This window comes from Sparus aurata, chromosome 10 (assembly GCF_900880675.1).
Source record: "Sparus aurata chromosome 10, fSpaAur1.1, whole genome shotgun sequence".
Lineage (NCBI taxonomy): Eukaryota > Metazoa > Chordata > Actinopteri > Spariformes > Sparidae > Sparus > Sparus aurata.
Genome location: NC_044196.1, coordinates 30,326,759 through 30,335,341, shown reverse-complemented (window position 1 = coordinate 30,335,341; position 8,583 = coordinate 30,326,759).

Below are 8,583 nucleotides of genomic sequence, written 5' to 3'. Positions count from 1 at the left end.
TTCCATTAAGAATTACTGCTGCAGAAACAACTGCTCCACCCCAAATTGAATATCATGTTGTAAATTGCAGGCCAGGCCGTCGGGGAAATCAGCGCGATGTTGCCAATTTCTCGGCTGAACGTCGGAAAAAAAATCAAATCCACTCAGAAACTTATTTGAGCTGGCGTCTTGATGTTTTCCTTGACGAGAGGCTTTCTGTCGCCGAGCAGCACAAACACCACGCAGATGTCCGCGGAGGAGGACGACCTGCCGTCACCGGCATCCATCACAGCTCCTCTCAGGTCAGATTCCCCATCCGTCTGCCATCAGGTGTTAATAACACCAATTCTTATTACTGATTCCAAAAATGTGCCACGCTCAACGCGGACAGGTGATTGAAACAGCCCGATATATTCTGCTCAGTGTCACTTTCACGATTATCCTTCGCAGGATCACCCACCGCGATAAGATTACACTTTCCATCCGTCTCTGAGATGGTGATCGGTCTCTTTTTATGGCAGTGATGACACATATACAACCTGATGAGGAGCAGTCGTCCAACACTTGGTTCAGCAGTTTGTCATTGTATGTAGATTCTGGTGGAAGCTTCAGCCCAGTTTTCAGCTGTATCTTGTGATGGCGCTGTGTTGATGGGTTACTTAGGTTTAGGCAGCAGAACCCACCTGATCTTGGTCAGAAGGTATCGTGTTTTGTTCTACAGTAGCTGCCTTTTGTTGTTGCAAACATGGTTATCGACGGTCCGGCTTCCTGTCCAAAAAATATCTGATTTCCTGTTGCAGCGAACATGGCTGGAAATCGTCCGAGGGGTCCTTGAAAACATCCGGTCCCCCATCTACCAAACCACCGCATGTCAACATGGTATGCAGCCTGCGACTCATGCACGTGTGACTGAATCAGCGGTTTGCAGAAATGTTAACTTCCAACATTTTGTCCTAAAGTGACTTTGCTGATTTTCTTCTGCTTATTCAGGGTCTGTTCAGCAGCCTAGTAGGAAACGTCCCTCTCCCCAGCAGCAATTTCCAGCTCCTCCTGAGGGATCCCGAGGCGTTCCCAGGTCAGACGAGATATATAATCCCCCCAGCCGGTCCGCCCTGGGGGTTTCCTCCCGGTTGGACATGCCCTGAAAACCTTCAAAGGAGGGCCACTCTTCCTGATCAGCTCCCCGAAACACCTCAGCTGGGCTCCTTTTGATGCTCCCAACTTCTCGCTCTATCTCAAAGGCAGAGGAAACTCATTACGAACACATCCGCGATCTCATTTTCCGGTCACTACCCAGACCTCGTGACCTTAGGTTGAGGGCTGGGAATCAAAAGCTGGGGCTTCCGACTCGGCTCCGTAATTCTGAGGCAAAAAAAAGTTATTTTATATTTCAGCTCACATCGACTCTCCCCGATGATGATATCCTTTGGATTACTGGGTCAACTTTTGCAAAGAATTTGAGGGGCTGAATATTATAGTTTAAAGATGCAGTATTCTGTTTGAGAGCGATGGTTCTCCCTTAAAACAAAATCAAGGCTCGGTTGCTCGATCTCGGCCTTTGTGTTCTGTTTCCACGGCGGATGAGGAGTCCAGAGTATGCGCAGGGTCATGGAAAGTTCACCCACTGAACTTTTGGCAAACTTCACACCCATTTAAAGGCATCTTCGCTGCTTCAATACAGTCGGACCGCGAACAGCTCTGCCTTTTAGACATTCCCTTCGATCTTCTAGATGTGCTTTCTCTATTACATCCAATTCAGACTGTGTAAGAAAAGGGACACAAAAGTCCAGCGGTTGTGTAATTATTGATGATTATAACGCCCACGGACAGAGAATGAATGGGGCCTAATCGATGTCCTCGGCCTGCAAAGAGCCTTGAGCTCCCAAAAAACTGATGGGCAAAGTTGGGCAAGAAGTGAAAGCGCAAGACGAAGCGTCTGAGAGGCTCGTAGAGGTGTGAAGCTGCCTCAGTCAATAACGGTTTCAATGGAACACTGCCAGTATTTTATGAAAGCGCTGTTGCCAGTGTTCAGGCTTTTATGCTGCAGCTTCTTTGTGGACTTGAGAGGAAGTACGAAAGCCGAAGAAGTGATGAAGGCCGTCGCTCCACTGCGGAGCTCTCCTGAGAGGGAGGAAGACCATCACGCGACTGTTACTGATGTCCAACTGCAGCTGACTGATTTAGATTTTCATTTACAACCTGCTGCTACCCGCCTTTTTTTAAAGGTCGGGTCGCTTTGCGGTTGAGACCTGCCGTACCGCATGTGTCAGGTCTTTAACGGTACCAAGAGTCATAAATTAGGCCCCTACTCATGCAATTCAAATGTCCTGTGGGAATGAATGAATTAACTCCAGCCTACCCTCACCTCTTTCATACCGGAGTGTCGCCTGTGCACGGAGGTATTTTTCACATTTCAATTGCACGGTGTTGAAAAGAAAATCCAGCGTTTCCTCAAAGGCGCCGCAAATTTTTGTGATTCTATCTGCGCCGGCTCCTCGCTGCTCCGGCGCCGCGGCAGAAGGAAGCGGAGATAACTATTGTGTTGCTGAGACTCTCTCGTGGACGTGACACTCGCGGGACTTCTGTCAGTCAGTGGAACAATTCATGCGGGGTTCACGCGGCGCCTTCCTCCCCGCATACCTTCCCATCACGCTTTTGTAGTCCCCGTCGCAAATTGCAGGCACATCCCGCTGCACGGGCGTGCTGCTGTGCGATCACGCCGCGGGCTCCACCTGCACTGTGATGAATCATTGAATGAACGGCCAAATGTCCGTGTTTGTGACATCTGTGTTTATTGCGGCGGGCTTTTGATGTCTGAGACCCAGTTTCGATATAAATTCTGCCAGAGAACGAGGTGCTCGGCTGTCAGGTAACGAGATTAAAATGACCTCGTCTTGATACTCCTGCGACGAATGCGTTGTAAGATTTGATAAAAGCGCACCGAACAACACCGCCTTGTGCTCTATAATGCGATATAGGTCGATATGCATCACCATGAGAGAGAACTCCATCAGGTAATAATTATATCAGCTGTTTTTTTGTTTTTTTTCCCCCTTCTTTAAACAAATCCCGGGGAATAATTACAACATCAGCTGCAATTTGCACCAGGGCCTCCCGTGAAGAAGGCAACAAATCCCCGCGCATGAGCGTACATATGGAAGAGATTGGCCGCGTTGTTAATGGATGCATGAAAGTAAGAGTGAAAACCCCCGAGGCCACGCAAGCCGTCCGCTGTTCCGCAGCTCCTTAATTACTTGGAAGGCTGAAACTTAGCAGACGGAGTGGGCGAGACGAATGAGTCCCGCAATCGTGACCCACAACGCTCTGTTTATCACCAGTCACGTGACGGCGATGGAGCTACTGAAGCTTGACTCCGAATCTCCGATGACTGTTTTTACGCGACGGAGCTTTTATCTTTTTGTTTTTTTCCGTCCCAAACAGTTTGGCGGGAGCTCCTCGGGGTGATGGGGGTGATTTTTAAAACCAACAAATTGGCAGGAAATCACAAAGATCCTCACAGAACGCGCAGATTGATTCATCTCTTCACCAAGCCAGTGTGTAGTTGTCAGCAGTAGAAGTGCCAGAATTGGCAGAATACACACTGGATTTGTAGGTTTGTCCAAACAGCTAATATGGTGAATCTCTACATTTCAAAACCTGCTCATTAACATGATGGCAATATGTTTAATATAAGGTAGAACACTCTTTGCGTTCAGAGTACTCTCATCATATATTAAACTTAAATTGGCCGTTTTATGAGTGGAGTCTGGTCTGCAGACATCACCTCTGTTTACTGACGCTCACAGCTCGGGGGTCGCTGTGTGACATCACTTCCTGTTTGTGCTGTCAGGAGATGTCACACAGTGGCAAAATGTGTTGATGCTGGGGTTTGGGAAAAATTATATATTTTGGGTCAAAGAACCTGTGCGGGCGCCTGGCGAGAAGTGTCCCAGATTCATGCTGAAAATACCTTTTTTGCTTTTGTTGCCAGAGAACAGCTGCAGACGCTGGGTTAAAGGTGGGCTCCACGCTGCTGAGCGCTAACCGTGTCACTTCACCTGTATCTTGAAACATTCTGCGGCTTGCAAAAATCATATAAGCAACATCTTATTTGGGCAACTGGGCTAATGAGGCGTACTGGGGTTAATCTGAACACGGCTGAGTCGTATCAAATGTTACTGTAGGAGCAGAAAATCATTCTCCAAAACAACAGCTCAAGCTGTTACACATCCATAAAATCTGACTGTAGCCGTGAAGAGGAGAGGAAACACCAGCTACTGTCTTACATGCTGAGAGAGACACGACCGAAGTGTCCAACAATCGAGAAGGTCCAGGCTTCACACATGTACTGTATTCCCTCGTCCTCACCCGATCTGAGAGGAACGATCAGATCCGGCAGGTTGCTCGTGATCACCGCCTGCTCCTCTGATCCATCGCTCCCTCTCAGCTGGGTTCAATCGTCTTCATTAGACTGATCAATGCGGGGGCCAATAATGGCAACACGGTGTTGTCATCAGGCGATCGCGCCGCCGTCTGAGTCAATAAAGTGAATGTCAGCTCGCCCGGCCTGCGAGCAAATTCCGCCGAAGATGGCACTAAAACAGAAGGTTTGTCTCGCCTGATTATCTCTGGCTCCTCATCACGGTGGAATTAAAGAGACGAGAGGCCGCAGCTTCAACCACTCGGGATGATTAATTAAAGAGATTGACTTGTCAGTCAGCTGCAGGCTTTAACGGCACGACGGTCTGAGTCTTTCGGCAACCTGGCTGTCGCGTGCAGAACTTAAATTCAAACTCCTTCGCAGTTCTGGGGGAAAAGCACATCCCTCTCTTAAGAGCTGCTCATTGTAGGGAAGCCTATTGTCGGGGGTTTTATATTGCTCGTAGCCTCTGGAGAGCAGCGATTATTTCTGCACCTGCCGAGCTGCGTCTCTTATCTCTGCAAAATCCTCGCTCCTCGCAGAGTGATTCCTGCAAAGGTCAGCTAAAGGAGGAAAATGTGGGTTTAACCATAAAAAAAATAAAGACAGTCGGCAGATTGAAGATGCAGGCTCTCGATTAGGAGCGAGAACACGTCTGTAGACGTCGGAGACTTTTGGAGCGTTTGACTTTGGTGCGTTTTTTTTTATATCCACAATGTCACAGTTTCTTGGGAAACCTCGTGTGTTTATTTGCCTCATGCATAATATAATGCCCACACTCGCAGCCAGTATCAGCAGAGAGTGGGCACCGGTGAATAATTCAGCAGGGGGACGAGAGCGAGTCAAGGTCTGGGTGTGGATGAACTGATGAATGAGACCCGGATGCTGAGGAATCTGTTATATACTTTCACCAGTATGCATTAAAAGCCAACTGTTCCTGATAAAAGGTGCAGATTTCAATTGCAAATGTGGTGTGATTATCGTCTGGAAATGTCAGAATAACTCATCTGATGTAAGTACAGCTCTGCCATTTTGATTAGAACTGACTGAACCTCCTTGAAAACTGCGGCTGTCACAAATCAGCGGGGGGTCGCTCCTAATGTCGTTATTAACCCTCTCAAACCCGGCCGACCGTTAATTATTCATGCAGATGCAAGCTGAGCATTTTTCAGAACCTTCATTTCTGTTTCTAGAAAACATCATGTTCAATGGTGTCATTTGTAAGAAATGGTCGGAATCCTAAGCATCAATTTAGAAATGCATCAGAATGACACTGATTCTTAGTTTTTTGCTGATTCATTTAACTCTCTCCTCTTGGATCTGAATGTGCTGGTATGCGCACCGGCACACTTGCAGTGACAGGTGCTGTGTGGGAACAAGACTTTCATTGGATTAGTGAGCACCTGTGATCAGGTTTTAGGTCTGTGACAGGTACGCTGACCACCTGTGTCCTGTCGCTGTTATTAGCAGGGGAGGGTCAGGAGACTGTATCAAGGCTGGTCACTCTGCAGAGCCTGATGTGAGCTGCTGTTCTGTGGGTTCGGTGTCTTGTTAATTAAGATGCGCTGTGCTGGAGAGTTAGCTGATTCTTATTGCACGGTTGCGTCCGGGCTGCTGAAGAAGAAAGACAGCTGGAGGCGATGCAAATGGCCGAGTCGGACCGTTCTCCCTGGAACTGGCTCCTCAGAGAGCCCCGCCACCCGCACACCAATTTCTTAAGAATCCTGTTGATATGAGAGCCCAGTTACACTCATTTGCATTGTGATGGAAGTGTTTTTCCTCGTGCAATTATTATATTTTTCCTCTCTCTGCATCATTTTTCTCCGTACAAGTAGCTCCTGACAGGCTAAGCTCCTCTGAAAGACTAATTTGATTTGATGGGCTGTGGAGAGAAGAGAAGCATGCTGTGTGCATGTGAAAGGAGCCCTCCGCCTCCCTGCAATGAATGAAGCTGTACATTATGCACAGGGGCCCAGACACAGCCGCAGCCTCAGATGTGCGCTCGCCCCGTCTTCAGCCAGCCGCGCATAATTGCCAGAGACTGGTGCCCGTCTTAATTCTGAACCCTGGCAGGTGTTAATTCCGCTGAGCGTGAGACGGGTCCGCTCGCTGAGCAAACTGCTCCATCCGTCTTGTTTTGTGGATTTCAGTGACAGCTCAGGGCCCCCGAGACACGGGATGTTAACCTAATCTTGTCACGACGCTTCTGGGTAATGTGCGACTCTCACAGGTCCGTGGTCGACCACACTGACCTCGGGAGATGGATGACTCGGAAAGTTTTTTAAATCTATCGATTGGAGGCGACCTGTCCTCCGACGCGTTGGTTTGAAGGTGGAATACCTGAGAATCGGTGACCTCGAGTTCATACTCCCAACAAACAGGCGCAGCGTGTCACCAGAGTAACGGCTAACTGCTGCCTACTGTACACTTTGTATACACCCGTAACTGTAGCTACTGTTAGCTGTGCAGCTAGCCAGACTACCAGGGAAATGTCGGGGTTGACACCACTAGAACAGGAGATTTGGACCGCTGGGAGAAGAGGTGTTCAGGTCCGGGGCTAGCTGGTTAGCATGCTGACTTCAGCAGATATCTCTTCACCAAAAAAACACAACTTCAAAACTTTTATTTCCTCAAAATCTCTTGAAACTTTTAGTTGTTTTTTTTTTCCGTATGTTCTGAACTAAAGATTAATCTACGTAAAAACAATAATCCGAGGTTGTTTAATTACCTAATTAATATCGTGGATGTTAAAATCTGCATTTAAATGTATTCTCCAAACTACATATAGCCCCCTCTGAAGGTTCCACATCTCTCACCAGACGTGTAATTGCAATCATGCAAATGAATTAATGACCACGAGTTTCGTCCTCCTCACGTCAAAGCTTTGAATATTCACACAAAATTCTTACCGAAGCTGCGAAGCCTTAAATGATATACCGGACAGCCTCACCCTCGTCTGCAACATGATGATAAGTAAGGTGAATCAATCCCTCCAAAAGGTCTGATCAGGAGCTGGCAATTGTGTTTGGTGATTTTCATCAGCAGATGGAGTTTTCCTGGTTTTCCTGGACCCACAGATGTTTAAATTCCGTTTTCCAAGGCACATCCGGGTCAGGATTGACTTCGATTTCCGTCTTGTGACGCCACCGAAAGCCCTCAACACTAAATGGACCACGTGGCAAGATGTCAACTCCAAGTCGTTTCTGAGCAGCCTGTGGTGCTCAGAAGGTGGAATAAATAAATGATTTGTGAACGTGTGTTTTTGCTCTGGCAGATGCATCCGAATCTCCTCCCGTTCGGACGGACTTCCACCCATCCACGGGTTTGATAGGACACTCTGTGAGCCAGTGGCGTTTGAGCGTGAGTCAAAAGTCCACCAAAAAGATTTCTAAACATGTTATAGTAAGCATCCTGGCCAAAGGAACGAGAGGTTTCAGCCTCATTCCAATTTGCAAAATGCTCCGGAGAGCATCCAGCAGGAGCAAACACAGGGCAGACCATAAAGTCCATTAAATCGGCCGCGTAACGTAACGAGCCATCACGACAACATAAAGTCCCGTGTGATGATGTGTTCGAGCGCCTCTCCCCTCTAATACCAAACATCTCGGGCTTCAGGACATTTGCCCAGTGACATAATAATCTCAGGTAACAGACGATAATGTCGTTTTGCTCCGCGGTGGCTCGCGCAATTTTCTTGACGAATGAGGCTTTCCAATCCTCCTCAAGTGAATTATCTATTAATGAGCTTCCCATTGATTGGCTTTTGGCCTGCGACCGGGGCTTTATAGCCTCTCTGTGTATACGGGCAAGAAGAAATGAGACATAAGCACAAGCCCTGACTGTGCTCTGCTCACTGTGCAGTGCACCAGGTCCATTTCAACACGAGGTGCAAGAATGTATGTGTGTGTGTGTGTGTATGTTATATCATGTCATCTTCCTTTGTGATGTTCTGGTGAATTTGCACCACAAAACAACATTCACGTAATCTCATAAATAAAGTTGTATAATATGCATTGCATAACCTTTATTAGCAGTATTGTATTATTTCAGCTCTGTGTGACAGGCTGGTCGTAGGTACGGGTGGGTGGAGGGCCCAGAAGCAGACATCAAGGTGTGTGAGGTACCTGTGGTGGTGTTAAACTGCACGGTCAGCAGGTCTTTGTGAGGACGAACTGCTCGAGTTG